Raw genomic sequence first — 21,216 nt, 5'->3', positions numbered from 1 at the left:
GGAGATTCTCTACATGGAGCTCTTGCGATCGTACTCTTACTACGCACTCATGAAGTGAGGGAATCCCGGGGGATAGTCTGGATCACAACAGATCTTCTGGATGTTGATTGGATGTTGTTTGGTGGCGCAGATTACTTCCAGCCTGCCCAAGGTTCTTTGTCTTTGGTAATGAATACTCAAAAGAGGACAGAACGTGGCTACTATACTCGACTTTCATATGCAACTGCATCTGCATTTTCACAGTTTTGGCAGAAAGCATTCAATTGTTCATGTTCAAACAAAGTGCTGTCCGTGGAGGGTTGGACAAGATGCACAGAAAAGGAACAACGGGAAACTTTGACCCAGGAGGAGATGGAGGCAGTCTGGTCTCAAGATCGTTACACCGTTTACTACGGTTTTCAACTTGTGGCTCAGGCTTTAAATGCTGCATATTCATCCAGATCAAAATGGAGGTTAATGGCGGGTGAAGGAGACAGTTTCGAACTTCAAAGGCTGCAGCCATGGCAGGTCTGTCCCCTCCCCTTTTTGCAAATACGTTGTTCATCGCCGGAATTATTTAATATGTTTAGGTTTCCCCTGTCTGCCCTTTCTTTAATTGGACATATTCAGATTTTTTTTGTTATTTTTGTGGTTCTACAATACTTCGAAAACTAAGTCCGCTCACCCTCCCTGGTGCAGCAACATTGCAGGCCAAGAGTGGCTTCCCACGGGCCCAATGAGAGGGGCTCAGGTTGCTGGATACTTCCTGAACAGGTGAGGAGGGCAGGAAGCCTCCTGCTCCCACCAGGAACTGGATCCAAGCCTGCTTTCACATTTGGCCAATGGCAGGCAGGCCTGGACTCAGGGCTGGTGGATCTGATGGAGCAATGGTTAAGGAACATTCTCTCACATGCAGCTTTTATCTAATTAATTTATATATTCATTTCTTTCATAAAATCTATATCTTGCTTGATTGCTGGAAAATCCTCAAAGCAGTTTACAAAGGAGTTTAAACGATAAAATTATCATTAAAAATCTGCAACCCTAATTTGAAACATACAGAAAGTTGAAATCACAATAGGATACATTTAAGCAAATTAAAACTCATGCAGTTTCTAGAGTTCCAAAGTGCTTTCCATGCATGTCCTCTATATATGCTTATTTGAGTCTGAAAATAGCTCCGTTGGTAGAGCATGAGACGCTTCATCCCAGGGTCATGGGTTCAAGCCCCACATTGGGTGAAAGGTTCCTGCGTTCCAGTTGGACTGGGTGGCCCTTGTGGTCCCTTCCAAATTTGCAGTTCTACGATTCTCTGATCCCCAAGAGGATTAAAAACCTGATAAAGGAACTGTTGTAATGACCAAAAAGTCATCATTTATAGCCAATGCAAGGCCTCTACCTCTATATCAGGCATCCCCAAACTGCGGCCCTCCAGATGTTTTGGCCTACAACTCCCATGATCCCTAGCTAACAGGACCAGTGATCAGGGTTGATGGGAATTGTAGTCCAAAACATCTGGAGGGCCGAAGTTTGGGGATGCCTGCTCTATATCCTTGATTTAGAACTGTTGGGATTCTGGAAAGTATAGAGTTAACACTCCAGGAGGCGTTCTGATTCACTGGGTGCCTCCCCATATTATCCAGGCAATTTTTTCCGTTGTTCTGTGAGAGTTGGTTTCGATTTTGGAGAGAGAGCAGAGAGCGCTGAAGCCATGCAGCTTGCGTCTGCTGGTATTTTCTGTTCGTTTGTGCTACCGAAAAAAGACTTCTGTTAGATTAGAAGCACTGGTGTCGAGCTGTTTTATTTGAGACACCACTCAGACACAGACAGCTGCCATCCTTTGCTGCATTTGAATTCTGCAACGTCCGACAACAGCAAAGCAGGCTGAGCGCTGGGGAAGCGTGCGGGTGGCCATAAACGTCGGACCAGATCATAAATCAGGCTAATTGCAGTGCCGGCCAGCAGACTTCGTAGGTCAAAGGATTTATGACCGACAAACTTCAAACTTTAACAAGAACAGTTCACTCAAAATTGGTAAGAGGTCAGAGGTCTGGTACCTTTCTCATTTATCATATAAAAACAAGATTCATCCAACAAAATATCCAACTCCAAGAAAGGATTTGATCAATCATATGCTCCTGGAAAGATCCTGTGATTATTTTGTCTCTTATCATCTCTTTTGGAGTTTGCACACAAGCCTGCAGTTCTTACATGCAGCCCTGATATCATGTTTTCTAAATGCTGGTGTTTTCTCTGCCATTCTAGCTTCACACTTTCTTAAAAGAAATCCAGCTTTCCAATTCATCCATAGGAGGGCTGTATTCTGATAAGAATGGGGAGCTGACTGCCAACTTTGATATTGTGAACTGGGTTGTATTTCCCAATAAATCTCACAGCAGAATGAAGGTTGGGAGCATCGAGGGACAGGCATCCTCCGACATAAAATTCACCATTAAACCAGAAGCCATTTTGTGGCCAGGGAACTTCTGCAAGATCAATGCATGAATTCGTTTATTTCATGGGCGTAGGCAGGGGGGGCAGGATGGGGCAGTTTCCCCCCCTAAAAGCAGGGCCGGCTGTGGGGCGGGTGGAGGGAAAACCCCAGAGCCGCGCAAAGCGTTCGGCTGGCTTTCACTCCGCCCGCCCCACAGCCAGCAAGGGAGAAGGGAGATGTCCCTTTTAGCCGGCTGGCTGTGGAGCGGGCAGAGGGAAAGCCAGGCAACCGCTTTGCGCGGCTCTGGGGCTTTCCCTCCACCCGCCCCGGCGATCATAGAGGGGGAGGAGGGGATCGGAGCAGCCCGATTTCGGGCTGATCCTGGCGCCCCCTCGCCCCTGCTGTTCGAGGAGGGGGAGGAGGGGGTCGGAGCAGCTCTGTGATCGTCAGGGTGGGTGGAGGGAAAGCCCCAGATCTCTTTCCTTAGCTATGGCTTATTATTCCTATCCTGTTACTCTGGAGTCTTTCAGACAGTCTTCACGTTGGTCCAGCAGCTTCACATTCTCAGCAATCCTACTAACACATGGATCTAGTGATTTCCTGAAACCACAAGCTCTTCCAAAAACCTTCTCAGCTCTGGCCCTTCATTGGTCTATAACTATGATGTAATATGATGGGGCAGAAGCTGGCACCAACTGACCAATTATAATTTTCTAGTTTTTTATTCACTGTGAATAAAAAGACACACCTCTCTTCTGCAACTATGCTTAGCTGTGATACATGATAAATGACAGCTAATCTGTCACTCAGTCCACCTGCTGGCCCTATCCTGATAGGCTGTGTCTCCAGCAGAAAGACACAACATTTTAAAGTCATTGTTGTTATTATTTACTAAATTTCTATACCACGGGGCGGTTTGTTTGTTGGTAACAAACAATAATATAGTTTAAAAGACCATTGTTTAATTAGTTAACCCTTTACCCTCAAACAATGTATAAATTCCATTATGTATTTAAAAAATGAAACCTTATGGCTTTGAGCCACTTTTTTAGTCAAGGCCCTCAGATGATGTCTGTAGTTTACGCTGGTCTCCTTTTGGTGCTCCTTCTCCTTGTTTTTAGCTCGTGCCTCGTTCAAGATGCACTGAAAACTGTCACCCTGGATATGCCAGGGTGGCTAAAGAAGGGGAGCCCATTTGCTGCTACGATTGTGCTCCTTGTGCGGAAGGGACCATCTCCATTCTGGAAGGTGGGTGATACCAGAGGAAAGGGAGTTAGAATCCTACCATTTATTGATTTCAAGGGTTTAGGTGGATCCACGCCAAATCTATTACACTGCATTCATAACTGAAGGGTTTCTTCCAGATTCCCACTCTTCCTGAAATTTGAGGGGTAGTGACCGGACAGTGAATAACTTTAGCTGTGGTATCCTGTAAAGAAAGGTCCCTCCTCAGGGATACTCAGGTACAGCTAGCACTGATGTCTTTCCAGCACCTTGTTATTTGTGGATTTCATTTTGATTATGGGTTTACATGCTCTCCTGAATTTTGATGCTGTGGTTCTTTACTTTCTTTTCCTTGAAGCATTGTTATATTGTCCCACTGTATTGGAACACAGACAATTAAGGATGTGAGAGATTTCTTAGTGATACTAAAGTCCGTCTTTTTCTCTTCAGATGCAAAACATTGCACCAAATGCCGAGAAGATCAGCATGCAAATCAAGCAAGAGATAAATGTGTCCCCAAAACTATAACATTTCTGGCTTATGAAGAACCATTGGGGATTGTCCTGGTTTCCTTTGCCCTCTTTGTGTCCTTAACCGGTGGCATTGTGCTAGGAATCTTCATTAAATACAAGGAAACACCCATAGTCAAAGCCAACAATCGAGATTTATCCTATATCCTCCTCAGCTCCCTCCTGCTTTCCTTTTTGTCCTCCTTCCTGTTCATTGGCCGGCCAAGCAAAGTGACCTGCCTAATCCGACAAACAGCCTTCAGCATCATATTTTCATTCGCTGTCTCTTCTGTGTTGGCAAAAACCATCACCGTGGTGCTGGCCTTCTTGGCCACAAAGCCAGGGAACAAGGCAAGAAGATGGTTGGGGAAACGTCTGGCCAACTCCATTGTCATTTTCTGTTCTGGTGTCCAACTTGTCATCTGCACCATCTGGATGGGAATCTCCGCACCCTTCCCTGACTCCGACATGCACTCCCAAGCTGCAGAGATCATCCTTCTATGCAATGAAGGATCTGTTGCCATGTTTTACACTGTCCTTGGCTACATGGGCTTCCTGGCGGCCATCTGCTTCACGGTGGCTTTCCTAGCCAGGAAGCTACCTGGGTCCTTCAATGAAGCCAAGCGGATCACCTTCAGCATGCTGGTCTTCTGCAGTGTTCGGGTGTCCTTTGTGCCCACCTACTTGAGCACTAAGGGGAAGTACATGGTAGCTGTGCAGGTCTTCTCTATCTTAGCCTCTAGTGCTGGGCTTCTGGGCTGCATCTTCCTACCGAAGTGCTACATTATCATACTCAGACCTGATCTGAACACAAAGGCACATCTAACTACAAAAAGTGAAGGTAGTTTCTGATAGCTTCTTTGAAGATATGCTTCACATAAAATATGCTATTGTTAGGGATGACCACACCTTGGTTTGTGGCAGGACAATTGGAAAAACTATTAAGTCATAGAATCGATGATGATGATGATGATTTATCTATACTCCGTCCATCTGGCTGGGTTTCCCCAGCCACTCGGGGTGGCTCCCAACAAAATATTTAAAACACGATAGATGACCTAGGAATGTTTGGAATTGTCTTGCCACAAACCTCTCCACTTTTGAAAATGACTCTAGAGAACAATCTTACATTTGCAGAGGAAACTATCCTTTTGAATTATATACCCAACACATGTTATCTAATAAGGACAATATGAATGGACTCTCCATGCCTATTCTACAGTAACAAGACTGATAGTGATGAAATAGAAAAATAAAAATGCAGCTTCCTTTAATGATTGTATTGAAGTTATGTACAAACTCGCTACACATGAACAAGTTGGGTACAAACTTTAATTTGCCAGGAACCTATGCAAAAATCCGGTGAACTGCAACAAGTGTTTTCTTCCCTTTTTGCAATGTACACAGTATTATTATTATTATTATTATTATTATTATTATTATTATTATTATCCTGCCCATCTGGATGGATTTCCCCAACCATTCTGGGCTGCTCCCATCAGAATATTAAGAACAGAATAAAACTTCAAACATTAAAAACTTCCCTAAACAGGGCTGCCTTCAGATAGCTGCTTATTTCCTTGACATCTGATGGGTGGGCATTCCACAGGGCGGGCCCCACTACCAAGAAGGCCCTCTGCCTGGTTCCCTGTAACCTCACTTCTTGCAGTGAGGGAACTGCCAGAAGGCCTTTGGCGCTGGACCTCAGTGTCCGGGCTGAGCAATGGGGGTGGAGACGCTCCTTCAGGTATACTGGGCCGAGGCCGTTTAGGCATTAAAGGTCAGCACCCACACTTTGAATTGTGCTCGGAAATGTACTGAGAGCCAATGCAGGACTTTCAGGACCGCTGTAATATGGACTCGGCGACCATTCCCAGTCACCTGTCTAGCTGCTGCATTTTGGATTAGTTGTAGTTTCCAGGTCACCTTCAAAGGCAGCCCCACATAGAGCACATTGCAGTAGTCCACGCGGGAGATAACCAGAGCATGCACCACTCGGGCAATACATAGAATCATAGAGTTGGAAGAGACCACAAGGGCCATCCAGTCCAACCCCATGCCAAGCAGGAAACGCCATCAAAGCATTCTTGACATTCACAGAGGACTTCGACAGTCCACGGGCAGGTAGGGTCTCAGCCTGCTTAACCAGATGGAGCTGGTAGACAGCTGTTCTGGACACAGAATTGACCTGTGCTTCTATGGACAGCTGTGAGTCTAAAATGACTCTCAGGCTGCCAACCTTTTCCTTCAGGGACACAGTTACCCCATTCAGAACCAGGGAGTATTCCACCCCCACCCACCCCCTGTCCCCCAAGGACAGTACAGTGGTATCTCGCAAGATGAATGCCTCGCACAACGAAAAACTCGCAAGACGAAATTATCGCAAGACAAAATTATCGCAAGACGAAATCATCGCAAGACGAAGTGACTCGTAGAACGAATTACTTTCATCTTGTGAGGTACCGCTGTACTTCTGTCTTGTCTGGATTCAACCTCAATCTGTTAGCCGCCATCCATCCTCCAACTGCCTCCAGATATTCACAGAGGACCTTCACTGCCTTCACTGGTATCATCCGCATACTGGTGAACACCCAGTCCAAACTCCCTGATTTTCTCTCCCAGAGGCTTCATATAGATGTTAAAAAGCATAAGGGAGAGGATAACAGGAACGTCCACTTGTAGAAGTCCCGTAAACAGCAACAGCACACATCCGGAAGATGTGATCACGCAATCAGCAGAGTCAGCGAAAGCAAAATTGTTTAGGTAATGTGGCATCAAGCATTTATTTTCAGCAAATAAAACAACTGAAACATGGTGTTCTGTGTGAGTGTCTTCTCACATATTCTCCTTGTCTGGAAGAGAGAACAAAGAGTGGAAGTTGTCAGCCTAATTTCCGCTTATGCACACAGTGATAAGAAATGAAAACATCCGGTCATGTGACCCTCTGCAATAGTAGCAGTGAAATACTGACAGAGGACAGAACCCTGAGGCACCCCACAAGTGAGAGCCCAGGGGTCTGAACAATTCATTCCCGAAGAAGAAGAAGAAGAAGAAGAAGAAGAAGAAGAAGAAGAAGAAGAGGAGGAGGAGGAGGAGGAAGAAGAGGAAGAAGAGTTTGGATTTGATATCCCGCTTTATCACTACCCTAAGGAGTCTCAAAGCGGCTAACATTCTCCTTTCCCTTCCTCCCCCACAACAAACACTCTGTGAGGTGAGTGAGGCTGAGAGACTAGCCCAGCAGCTGCATGTGGAGGAGCGGATTTCCCAGATTACGAGTTCCCCAGATTACGAGTCTACCGCTCTTAACCACTACACCACATTGGCTCCACAACACCACCTTCTGGACACAGCCCAGGAGGAAAGGGTGGAAAGACTGTATAACAGTGACCTAGCTCCCGGCCCCTGCACTAGATAAGTTATCAAAACCATGCTTTTTATAATTATGGTTAAGAAGGTCCCTGGAATTGGTGTGTGACTCAATGGGCAGCTGCAGAGCCAAAGCAAAACATGTTTGTAAGAACTCAAAGATAGGGCTGTCAATCTGGGCCCTCTAAACCTGAGGAAAAATGAACTTCAGTAAAGTCCATAGAATAGCTATGATGGATCAAGACGACCACGGCAAGACATGATAGAGGTTTATAAACTCCCATATGGTGTGGATGCTCACTGGAAGGACGGATCATGAAGCTGAGGCTCCAATACTTTGGCCACCTCATGAGAAGAGAAGACTCCCTGGAAAAGACCCTGATGTTGGGAAAGATTGAGGGCACAAGGAGAAGGGAACGACAGAGGACGAGATGGTTGGACAGTGTTTTTGAAGCTACGAACATGAGTTTGACCAAACTGTGGGAGGCAGTGGAAGACAGGAGTGCCTGGCGTGCTCTGGTCCATGGGGTCACAAAGAGGCGGACGTGACTAAACAACAACAAAAATGGTGTGGATAATATGGATTGGGAAAAGTTTTTCTCCCAATAATATTACTAGAAGTTTTGACTTCAAGGAGGAACCTGAACTCTGGCCTCCTAGGCCCTTGTCCAACACCCTGATCACTACACCACACTGCCTCAGAACTATAGATTCATTGACATGAGCTAATAGAAGTCCCGATTCCAACCAGCTAACAGCTCCATTGGTTTATACAGTAGCAATAATATCTGGCCTTACCTTAGTAATACCGCATGTGTACTGGCAGCCAACTAGAGATTCAATTCTAATTCAATTCAGCTTTCAATGAAACTGAAAGTTGGAAGAGCCAGGTCAGAGAATTCTGTTATAGACCTTGAAGATTGCTCCTTTCCTGGAAGAATTTCAATCATAAGTGGACTGAGGAAGGCCATTAACATAAGTGTTCTCTATATGGTCCAGTATATAACGATCTATTCATCCAAGAACAGTGTGTTTTACTGCAGGTGTTAGTGGACTTGGGGGCACCTTCTGAAGTGACTCTTACTGCTTGCAAATGAGGTTTTCAGCTGTTGAGGTTCTATTGCTCTTTGAAGCACATTCAGCATTTAAAGACAATATATGTTTTCACCAGTGCAGGTCAGTGATGTCATCTGCACCATCTGGCTGGGAATCTCCCCACCATTCCCAGACTCCGACATGCACTCCCAAGTTGGAGAGATCATCCTTCTATGCCAGGGGTCAGCAAACTTTTTCAGAAGGGGGCTGGTCCATTGTTCCTCAGATCTTGTGGGGACCATATTTTGAAAAATATATATGAATGAGCCCTATGCCCCACTAATAACCCAGAGATGCGATTTAAAAAAAGGACTCATTCTACTCATGTAAAAACATGCTGATTCACAGACCGTCTGCAGGCCGGATTTCAAAGGGCGATTGGGCCGCATCCGGGCCCCGGGCCTTAGTTTAGGGACCCTGTTCTATGCAATGCCATGTTTTACAATGTCATTGGCTACATGGGCTTCCTGGCGGCCATCTGCTTCACAGTAGCTTTCCTAGCCAGAAACGTAGCTGCCAAGTCCCCCGTTTTTTGTGGGAAACCCCTGGATTTTAATCCGTTTCCCGCTGTTCTCCCGAATGGAGAAAAATCCCGGAAATCGACCGGATTTCCTACTTGCCAGGGAGCTTCCATTTTGGGTGCTGCTTTGCCCATGTGTGGGCACTGGAAATAGGGCTGAGCGGCACCAGAAGTCGCTTCTACGCGTGCCCGGTGGCCATCTTGGTGGTGGCCGTAGTCGCTTCTACGCAACTTCCGGTGGCGCGCCGCCGCTGATCCCTAGTAGATATGGCCAGAAAGCCAGAAAGCTTCCAGGGTTCTTCAATGAAGCCATGTGGATCACTTTCAGCATGCTGGTCTTCTGCAGTGTTTGAGTGTCCTTTGTGCCCACCTACCTGACCACAAAAGGGAAGTTCATGGTAGCTGTGCAGGTCTTCTCTACATTATCATACTCAGGCCTGATCTGAGCACAAAGCCACATCTAACTACAAAAAGTGAAGGTGCCAGTGTCTGATTCTTAGCTTCTTTGATGATTCTTAGCTTCACATAAAATACGTTGTTAAAGTGGAAACGAGCCTGGTGTCAGAATGCTGTTAGTGGCTTTTGGCTGGTTGCCTAGGAAAGTATAAAGGCAAGGAAAGGTTTCTTACAGTCCTGTTCCTGCCCTAAAGACTTCAGGATGGTTTGCAGATGTCAAGAATTGAACCCAAGACCTTCAGCAGGTATATAGTCCATGTTCTGAATATTATTGTTTCATCCATCTAATTCATTTTTGCTCTCTAGACAACTGCAACCTTTGGTAAAAGATACCATAGCCCCCATGTTTTAACTTTACATCATCTGCCATGAATACCCACAGCATTAAGACTGTTAACTGTCTCTCACTTTGCTGGTGTTTGAAGCTCATTCTGTCTGTGACATCATACACTGATGTCACAATGATACATTTGCATTCATCCATGGTAACATCACTGGCCAATAAACTCCTGCACCTAGATCACCAGCAGCCTGGCTCTCCAGCAAGCTTGATGTTTTAGTTCATAGCCTGCGCATGAAGAAGAATATAGAGATCATCAGGTGGTTTGGGCTGGGTGTTCGTCGGTTTGAGGTTGATACCCAGCTCTACCTCTCTTTAAAATCGGAACCAGTTAAGGCGGTGAATGTCCTGTGTGAATATCTGGAGGTGGCTGGAGGATGGATGGTGGCTAACGGATTGAAGTTGAATCCTGACAAGACAGAAGTATTGTTTTACGGGGGCGGACATGGGCGACCCCCTGGTTTTGAATGGTCTTGAATGGGGCAATTGTGCCCCTGAAGGACCAAGTGCCCTTGAAGGACCAGGTATGCAGGTGAGTCATTTTGGACGCACAGCTGTCCATGAAGGCACAGGTTAACTCTGTCTACCAGCTCCATATGGTATGCCAGCTGAGACACTACTTGCCCATAAGCTGCCTAGCCAGAGTGGAGCATGCTCTGATTATCTCCGCCAGGTCCATATAACAGCGATTCTAAATTAACTTCATTGGCTCACAGTACATTTCTGAGCACAATTCAAAGAGTTGGTGCTGACCTTTAAAGCCCTAAATGACTTTGGCCCAGTATACCTAAAGAAGCATCTTCACCCCCATCATCCAGCCCAGACACTGAGGTCCTCCTACAAGGGTCTTCTGGCAGACCCCTCACTGGGAGAAGTGAAGTTACAGGGAACCAGGCAGAGGGCCTTCTCGGTACTGGCACCCTCCCTGTGGAACGCCCTCGTTTCAGATGTCAAAGAGATAAAGAACTATATAACTTTTAGAAGACATCTGAAGGCAGCCCTGTATCAGGAAGTTTTTTATGTTTGATGTTTTACTATGTTTTTATATATTCTGTAAGCCACCCGGAGTGGCTGGGAAAACCCAGCCAGATGGGCAGGGTTGTAATTATTAAAATGGTTGTATTTATAAAATCTGCTTTTAATAGTTAAAAAATCAAGGAAAACCCAAAGATGCTGTTTCATTTATTTCAGACCTCTCGTGGGTCTATAATCTTGTTTTGTTCTTTGTGTGCTCCTGAAGCAGAAATATCAGTGGGACAGCTTCTCCTAGCATGAAGATACAGTGATGGTGGTAGAATATTTGCTTGCTGCAGCTGGCTCCTTTCAGGAAGCAGAATGTGTGTTTTGGGTGGAGACACTGTTTAAAGATCCAGCAACTCCATTTAAGGCTTGGTTAGGTTTATAAACTCTGTCATGTCCCAAGAAAAAATTCCAAATTCCTTGCTTTCGGACACCTGCCTGGCTAATGTCATGCTTGAATTGGAGTCATGGCCCTGTCTCAGAGCATACAAACAAATAACAAGTAAGTGAACAAGTCCAGAGTGCTCATGGCCTTAAATGAGAACAGCTTGGATCAGCTATGGCAATGAAAATAATGAGTAGAGTTGGGGCAATAACACAACCCTGTTTAACACCTGATCCCACTATGAATGGTTCACTTTGAGAGCCATTGTTATCTGCGATTGCTGCTGCCATATTATCATGGAGGAGCAGGATGACGTTCACAATTTCATCTGGGCAGCCAATTTTCAGAAGGACAGTCCACAGGGCATTACGATTGTTGTTGAAAGCCTTAGTCAGGTCAATAAAAGCAAAGATCACCAGTGTTGAAGCAATTATTCTTCAACATCAACTTCGTTGGACTGGTCATGTTGTGCGGATGCCTGATGGTTGTCTTCCAAAGCAACTACTTTATTCCGAACTTAAAAATGGAAAGCATAATGCTGGTGGTCAACAAAAGAGGTTTAAAGACTGTCTCAAAGCAAATCTAAAAAAAGTAGTATAAACACTGATAACTTGGAAACACTGGCCTGCGAGCACTCCAGTTGGAGAGCAGCCTTTACCAAATGTAAATATTATTGCTACTGTATAAAGCCAATGTTTTGCTTTGGCTCTGCAGCTGCCCATTGAGTCACACACCAATTCCAGGGAGTTGTAGAGCAGGTGGACCTTCTTATCCATAGAATCATCAAGATCATGATAATTGATTTACTCCAGGGATTTCCCCAACGGTGGAAGCCGCCCAGAGTGGATGGGGGAACCCGGCCAGATGGGCGGGGTATAAATAATAAATTATTATTATTATTATGGCCTATGAATCCACAAATAACATAAACATCAGAACCACAGGCAGAATGATATATTATTGTCACAAGCCTGTAAGAAGAACTGGGTCATAAATGTCAGAAGCTTGACCTGAGAGATTTGGGGCTGGCAGGGTTCATTTCTGCAGGCGGTTTCCTTTTTCTACCTTTGCTTCTGAAGCTACTGTAGGAGTCCAGCTGTGCTTCTAATGTCCCTGCTGTCACAAGAGTGTATGACTCTTGCAAGCATAGCCAGGATGATATTAGTGCCGCTGCTATTTGTGCTGCTTATGCCCCATGGAACCAGAGGGATGCTGAAAGCAAAATGCCCTCTGAATCTGAGTGAGGAAAGTGATCCGCTGAATTATTTCAGCCCAGGAGACCACCTCATTAGTGGGGTCATATTTCCAAGTTATAGAACTTACCCATTCAAGTTCTCCATTCCTCCCCAAAACACTGTTAAGACGTAAGTGACTTTATGTTCCCCAGCCTTCGTTCACATTTATGGCTGTTTGCCAGAGACATCATTTAAGATCTGGCCATCCCTGATGAAAGCCTTCTCTCTCCATTGCCCCCCTCTTGCCTCTGGAAGAAGATTTGGGGATTGAGAGTCAGCAACCAAGTACCTAGTGACCCCTTGGTATCCTGCTAACAGAGAGCTTAATTCTGAACCGTTTCAATATTTTGGAATTCAGTTTCATTAATACAAAGGCAGCAGCTAAAGCACTGTCCATCATCTCATGTCTCATTTTGTATTTTTATGCAAAAAGGGTGTTTCTTCCTAGTCAAGTATAAAATGCCTTTGACAGCTTCACCTATTCCTGTATTCCAAAGGTGACCTTTGTGCCCACCTACCTGACCACAAAAGGGAAGTTCATGGTAGCTGTGCAGGTCTTCTCTATGTTGGCCTCTAGTGCTGGGCTTCTAGGCTGCATCTTCATTCCCAAGTGCTACATTATCATCCTCAGGCCTGATCTGAACACAAAAGCACATCTAAATACAAAAAGCAAAGGTGGTAGTATCTGATTTTTAGGTTCTTTGAAGACTTTTAACTGGCTCATTCTGTCTGTGACATCATACACTGATGTCACAATGATACATCTGCATTCATCCATGGTAACGGCACTGGCCAATAAACTCCTGCAACTAGATCACCAGCAGCCTGGTTCTCCAGCAATCTTGATGTTTTAGTTCATAGCCTGAGCATGAAGAAGAATATAGAGATCATCAGGGGGGTTGGGCTTAGTGTTCACCAATGTGCGGATGACACCCAGCTCTACCTCTTTTTAAAATCGGAACCATTGAAGGGGGTGAATGTCCTGTGTGAGTGTCTCGAGGCGGTTGGTGGATGGATGACAGCTAACAGATTGAGGATGAATCCTGACAAGACAGAAGTACTGTTATCGGGAGACAGGAGTGCGGGTGGGGGTGCTGCTGGTCTTGAATGGGGTAACTGTGCCCCTGAAGAACCAGGTGCACAGCTTGGGAGTCATTTTGGACTCACAGCTGTCCAAGGAGGCACTGGTTAATCCTGCCTACCAGCTCCATCTGGTACACAAGCTGAGATCTTACCTGCCCACAATTCAAAGTGTTGGTTTGGACCTTTAAATCCCTAAACGACTTTGGCCCAGTAAATCTGAAGGAGCTCCTCCACTCCCATTCCTCAGCTCCAGCTCTGAGGGCCTTCTGGCAGTTCCCTCACTGCGAGAAGCAAAGTTACATGGAACTAGGCAGAGGGCCTTCTCCGTCGTGGCACCCTCCCTGTGGAACACCCTCCTTTCAGATGTCAAGGAGATAAAGAACTATATAACTTTTAGAAGACATCTGAAGGCAGCCCTGTATTAGGAGGTTTTTAGTATTTGATGTTTTACTATGTTTTTATATATACTGTAAGTCACCCTGAGTTGCTGGGGAAACCCAACCAGATGGGCAGGGTTATAAAAATGTTTATAAAATCTGCTTTTAGTATTTAAGAAAATCAAGGAAAACCCAGGTGCTGTTTCATTTATTTTAGACTTCCAGTGGGTCTATAATCTTGTTTTGTTTTTAATGTGCTCCTGAAGCTTTAGCATGAGAGGCAGAATTACCAGTCAGAAAGCTTCTACCAGCATGCAAATATAGTGATGGTGGTGGAATATTTGCTTGCTGCAACTGTCTCCTTTCATGAAGCAGAATGTGTGTATTGGATGAAGACACTTTTTAACTATCCAGCAACTCCATTTAAGGCTTGGTTAGGTTTATAAACTCTGTAGCATCCCACTAAAACATTCCAAATCACTTGCTTTCAGACTCCTGCCTGGCTGATGGCATGCTTGAATTGGAGTCATGGCTCTGCCCTAGAGCATACAAACAGATTACAAGTATGTAAACATGCGCGGAGTGCTAATAGCCTGAAGTGAGAACAGCTTGGAATAGGTATCACTCCCAGAAGGTACACTTATTCTGCCCCCCTGCAATTTATTCTCCTGCATGTATGGAAAAAGGATCACTGTTTCCTGTCTGCATTAGGAGTGAGAGGGTTTATCTCAGCAGAAATGGGCAATGTAACATAAAAACCATGTTGGACTTAATGTATGTGGGGTTTTTTGTCAGTGCTGTTGGGGTTGGCTTAGGGTATGGTTGTTCATTTATGGTTGGCTGTGGTGGTCTTTGTTTCATGTGTGAGTGGGCAATGACTCAACAAATGAAACTGACTTGTAAAAATGGTATGAGAGACATTGCACATATTTTTGTAAATCAAGAAAATCTTTAATAAAAAAACACATTTTGGTGTCCATTCAAAAGTTTAAAAGAGAGGTTGATATATATGCATGCTTAATCATTACTGGCATATTAATCCTGTTCCACAAGCAGAAATGCCCACCTTTTCTCTACGAAGCTCAAAATGCTATATATGGTTTGCTGCCTCTTTGTTTTATCGCCACAATAACCCTGCGAAGCAGGACATATTCAGAGGAAGTGAACGGCCCAAGGTCACCCAGGAAGCTTCATGGCTGAGTGGCAATTGGAACCTGGGTCTCCCGAGGTCTTTTCCAACCCTCTAACCCCTACACCACACAGGCTAAATTTGCTAAATTTGGATAATTTCCCACTAGGGGCCCATTTTATATTATCCCTAAGGTGGCCATTCCCAGGAAGACTGCCACTTCCCAGATGGGTACATCTCTGCTCTTTTCCTTGCTTTCTCTGTTTTGCATAGGAATTCAGTTGGAGAGGAGCAAAGAGTGGAGAGGCTGCCCTTACACTTTCCCCTTTTCATCCACTCAGAGGGAGAGATGACAATGCATCAATGGGCCCAAAGTTGACAGAGGAGCCATACCTGGCATGTGGACTTTAACAGCTGCCCAATAATGCCAACTGCTTATAAAAACACAAAAAGACATATCATAGCAGCAAACAGGAACAATAAATCCCACACACAGTTAAAAAGGCAATAGAGAGTTTAATTAATTGACCTTTTCTAAATACCTTTATTCTTTTTAAAGATGAAACTTTATGTCAGAAACAAGATGACCTCTGCACAGTCCTACAAAATTTGAAAGGGTCTCATTACCATTTTTAAGTTTTCTAACCTGGCATCAGTATTCTAAAAAAAATTATTTCAGCACTTTCTCCAGTCAGGGCCTTCAGATGATGTCTGTTATTTCTGTTGATCTCCTTTGATCCCCCTTCTCCTTATTTTGTAGGTCATGCCTCATTCAAGATGCACCGGAAGCTGTCGCCCTGGATATGCCAGAGTGACTAAAGAAGGAGAGCCCGTTTGCTGCTATGATTGTGCTCCTTGTGCGGAAGGGACCATCTCCATTCAGGAAGGTGGGTGACTCCAGAGGAAAGGGAGAGGGCATCTAGTTCATAGCCCTGTTCTCACAGTGATGAACCAGGTAAGTGCAGCACTCAAGAGCAAGGCATCTCTCCCTGCCAGCCTTCAGTCAGCCTGTCCAAGAGTCATCTTCTTCCCAGCACACCTTGCTAAAAACCCTCTTTTCCTGACTCCTCAAATCACAGCCCATCACCAAGGCAACCTCTGTCAGCTCATGCAAATAATTTATCTTAGATGGGTCATCAACAGCATTTGTCACGTGAAGCCCTGGCTTGGATGGAAGATTCATGGGTCGGGTGGGGCCAATCACAGGGGTGAGCCACAGCAACGCGTGGCTGGGCCAGCTAGTTCCTTATATTATCTTTCATCTGGCAGCCAGGAAGAAAGCCAGCCTGATCTTGGTGAATTAAATCTTTCAACACACCAATCATACAGTGTGTCAATATATTGGCGAATACATCTGAAGGCAGCCCTGTTTAGGGAGGCTTTTAATGTTTAATAGGTTATTTTATTTCATTTTTCTGTTGGAAGCTGCCCAGAGTGGCTGGGGAAACCCAGCCAGATGGGTGGGGTATAAAGGCCCTGTGGATACAGAGTACACATGTTCCATGGGGCCTCTTTTAAAAGACTCACCCTGTATCTTATATTCATTATTTAATAAAGATATGGGCCTGTAATTTTTAACTGAAAGTAAATCTGTGTCTTGCTTTGAAATTAGCGTGATATATGTCTCCTTCCAAGAATCTGGCAATTTTTCATTCATTCTATCTTGTGCCAGAAAATCTTGTAGTTTCTTTTAATACTTATAATACTTAGCTGATAGTCCATCTGGTCCTGGCAATTTCCCTGTTTTAGTTTCGACTGTTGTACTTCCATCATTGTTATTGGTGCGTTTAAATAATTGATTGTCTCTTTCAGAATTTTAGGTAAGTTATTCTGCTTTAAGTAGTCTTCAATTCTATCTTTGTTCTCCTTACGGACTCGATATTGTTCTGTATAATATCTTACAAATTGTTTTCTTATATCTTAAAGGTAAAGGTAAAGGGACCCCTGACCATTAGGTCCAGTCGTGACCGACTCTGGGGTTGCGCGCTCATCTCGCATTATTGGCCGAGGGAGCCGGTGTATAGCTTCCAGGTCATGTAGCCAGCATGACAAAGCCACTTCTGGCGAACCAGAGCAGCACACGGAAACGCCGTTTACCTTCCCGCTGTAGCGGTTCCTATTTATCTACTTGCATTTTGACGTGCTTTCGAACTGCTAGGTGGGCAGGAGCTGGGACCGAGCAACGGGAGCTCACCCCGTCACAGGGATTCGAACCGCTGACCTTCTGATCAGCAAGCCCTAGGGCTCTGTGGTTTAACCCACAGCGCCACCTTACAGACCAACTATTATTTTGCCCTCTATTTTTAATTTATTTACAAAATTTAATCCTTGTTTCTTCATTAGTTGCCATGCTAGCAGCTTCCCAGGTTTGTTAGGAAATTCAAAAAATAAATAAAATGTCTTAACATTTCTATATTCCATTTGATTTCTTGGTTCACTAACATTGAAAATTGTGGTTGTAATTAGAGGAATACTGAATGGACAGTGAATTCATTTGGCTGAGGCATTCTGCTCACGGAAGTCCCCTCCACAGGGACACTCACCTACAGCCAGCAGGGCATTTGTGGATTTCATCTTGATTGTGGATTTCATCTCCTGAATTTTGATGCTGTGGTTCTTTACTTTTCATAGAAGTATTGTTATAGAGATTTGTATGGGAATGGGAAATAAGAAAATGTAACAATAATGTTATGGTTGTATATTCTTTTATTTAATTGTAATTATTACTTTTTGAAACCAATAAAGTTTATTTTATATATATATATATATATTTAAAAAAGGAAAGGGAGAGGCTTTTTGGATCAGGCCAAAGGCCCAGGTAGTCCAACATACTGTTCTCAAAGTGTTGAACTAGATGTCAATGAAAAGCCCACAAGCAGGGCCTGAGCACAACGGGCGTCAGGGGAAGGGAGCAGAGTTCATAACTGAAGGCTTTCATCCAGCTATCCACACTATCTGAAATTAGAGGGGTAGTGACCAGAGAGTGAATCTCTTTGGCTGTGGCATCCTGCCAATGGAATGCCCCTCCCCATGGTACTCCCCTGCAGCCAGCAGTGAGGTCATTCCAACACCAAATGGACTCTCCTTCTTTAGCCACTCTGGCATATACAGGGCATCTCCCGTAAATCCCCCAGAAAGCAGCTCCTGCCGGCGGCCATGTTTCTGGCGCCGCTCTGCCCATTTCCAAAATGACCACAGTGCCAGAAATCACTTCTATGCATGTCCAGAAGTGTGTAGAAGCAACTTCTGGCGCCGCTCTGCCCATTTCCAAAATGGCCACAGTGCCAGAAGTCGCTTCTACGCATGTCCGGAACTGCGTAGAAGTGACTTCTGGCGCTGCGGACATTTTTGGAGAAGGGCAGAGTGGCGCCGGAAGTTGCTTCTAGCACGCATGTCCGGAAGTTGCGTGGAAGCGACTTCCGGTGCCGCGGCCAGAGCAGAATTTTAATGGCGGAGACTAGACATGTGTTCTGTGAGTTATTTACGGCTGCAGCTCATACACTAGATAAACAGAAGAAGAAATGGAATGGACCTTGTACCATCCAGATAAACACTGCAATGAACTGAACAATGGAGGATAGTAATTAACTCTCCCAGCACACCAGGTCTGGAACAACAATATATATGAAGGACTAGACACGTGAAATGGATTTTATATTCATAATATGTAAAAGAGGTGCTAACTGCCTCCAATTAAATATCGCAGACCCACCTCACATTACACCAGTTATATGAATGCCTACTATATCTCCCAGAAGATTATGTGGTGGAATTGTGTGAACGAAAATTTTGTGATTTCGAGTCTTAGGAAGGAGTTGATCAAATAAAAAAAGTTTTATTTACAGAAAGAAGAAGTTTGTGAAGCAAAGTTGGGTCTGGAGATGCGTTCTTTTAGGTAGAAGTTGACTTATTACTTAAAGCAAATGAAAGGATGTCACAGGCTTAAACACAGTACTATATGCACAGCTTTTCTTGAACTTCAGTTGCTAAAAATCAGTGGTACACTTCAGGTAGATGTTCAGGTTTCTAGAATATGTAGATGGTAAAATGCTTTACTTAGTTTCTGTTACTTCACTCTTGTTCCTTTACTAAGTTATGACAGGTGTTACAGATAAAATACCATTGACATAGCACAGCTTCCTTCACAGCTCAATCCTTGCTTCATTGAGGAGGATAGTTAGTCTTAGTTGCCCTGAAATATGTGATTTGACCACTCCTCAAAATTTCCAACCTGAACTCATAGGTTTTATTATTATTACTACCAGGTTGTTAAAACCGGTTGTTTGGGAAGTATAGATGATGGAGATATTTGTGGCAAGACTCTTAGGTCATCTATGATTCCATAACTTAATGGTGTTTCCAATTATCTTGACAGAAACCAGGCTAGGGTCCACCTTAACATCATATTTTATATGAAGCTAAGAATCTTTTAAAAAGCTAAAAATCAGACACTACCACCTTCAATTTTTGTAGTTAGATGTGCCTTTGTGTTCAGATCTGGCCTGAATATGATAATATAGCACTTGGGAATGAAGATGCAGCCCAGAAGCCCAGCACTGGAGGCCAACATAGAGAAGACCTGCACAGCTACCATATATTTCCCCTTTGTGCTCAAGTAGGTGGGCACAAAGGACACCCAAACACTGCAGAAGACCAGCATGCTGAAGGTGATCAGCTTGGCTTCATTGAAGGACCCTGGAAGCTTCCTGGCCAGGAAAGCCACCGTGAAGCTGATGGCCGCCAGGAAGCCCATGTAGCCAAGGACAGTGTAAAACATGGCAACAGATCCTTCATCGCATAGAAGGATAATCTCTCCAGCTTGGGAGTGCATGTTGGAGTCTGGGAAGGGTGGAGAGATTCCCACCCAGATGGTGCAGATGACAACTTGCATACCAGAACAGGAAAGGACAATGGAGTTGGCCAGACTCTTCCCCAGCCATCTTCTCACCTTGTTCCCTGGCTTTGTGGCCAAGAAGGCCAGTACCACCGTGATGGTTTTTGCCAACACAGAAGAGACGGCAACTGAGAAGATGATGCTGAAAGCTGTTTGTTGGAGAAGGCAGGTCATTTTGCTTGGCCGGCCGATGAACAGGAAGGAGGACAAAAAAGAAAGCAGGAGGGAGATGAGGAGGATATAAGAGAGGTCCCGATTGTTAGCTTTGACTATGGGAGTTTCCATGTATTTAATGATGATTCCTAGGACAATACCAGTGGTCAAGGACAAGAAGAGGGCAAAGGAAACCAGGAGGATCCCCAAGGGTTCTTCATAAGTGAGAAATGTTATAATCTTAGGGACACATTTGTCTCGGGCCTCATTTGCATGCTGATCTTCTGGGCATTTGGTGCAATGTTTTGCATCTGAGGAGAAGGAGAAGGACTTCAGTATCACTAACAAAACTCTCCCATCCATAAAGTACAGAACTAGAGCTTCCACTTTCAGGAGAGCATGTAAACCCGTAATCAAAACTAAATCCACAAACAAAATGATGCTGGAATGACCTCATCGCTGGTCTCAGATAACTGACCCTGGGGAGGGGCATTCCATTGCCTGGATGCCATGGCCAAAGGGAGTCACTCTCTGGACACTACCCCCTTTTACTTTAGATAGTGGGGACATCAAGAAGAAATCTTTCAGTTATGAATGTCGGCTTAAATATTGAAATATCTGCTTTCCCCCTGACAGCTGTTGTGCTCAATTCCTGCTTGTGGGCTTTTCATAAGCATTAGATTCAACACGGTGAGAACAGGGCTTTGGACCACCTGGGCCTTTGGCCTGGTCAAGCAAGCCTCTCCGTTTTCTCTGGAGTCACCCACCTTCCTGAACGGAGATGGTCCCTTCCGCACAAGGAGTACAATCATAGCAGCAAATAGGCTCCCCTTCTTTAGCCACTCTGGCATGTCCAGGGTGACAGCTTTCAGTGCACCTTGAATGAGGCACAACCTAAAATCAAGGAGAAGGGGGATCAAAGGAGGTCAACATAAATTACAGTCATCACCTGAAGGCCCTGACTAAAGGAAATGGCCAAATAAAAATGGCTTAAAAATGGGAATGAGACCCTTCCAT

At 44.7% G+C, this 21,216-nt stretch overlaps 1 protein-coding gene across 1 annotated transcript in view; it reads left to right on the top strand.

Annotated features, from left to right (window-relative positions):
* The window catches only part of LOC118081353 (vomeronasal type-2 receptor 26-like), a 46,693-nt gene extending 41,213 nt beyond the window's left edge, over window positions 1-5,480 (top strand). The window contains exon 4 of the transcript XR_009556935.1: window positions 4,088-5,480. The gene's annotated coding sequence lies outside the window, so the exon portion shown is untranslated. The remainder of the gene's footprint in view (window positions 1-4,087) is intronic.
* Window positions 5,481-21,216: the final 15,736 nt, after the last annotated feature.

This window comes from Zootoca vivipara, chromosome 2 (assembly GCF_963506605.1).
Source record: "Zootoca vivipara chromosome 2, rZooViv1.1, whole genome shotgun sequence".
Classification (NCBI taxonomy): domain Eukaryota; kingdom Metazoa; phylum Chordata; class Lepidosauria; order Squamata; family Lacertidae; genus Zootoca; species Zootoca vivipara.
Note: the sequence above shows the minus strand (reverse complement) of the source record. Positions and strands in the feature narration are given on the sequence as shown.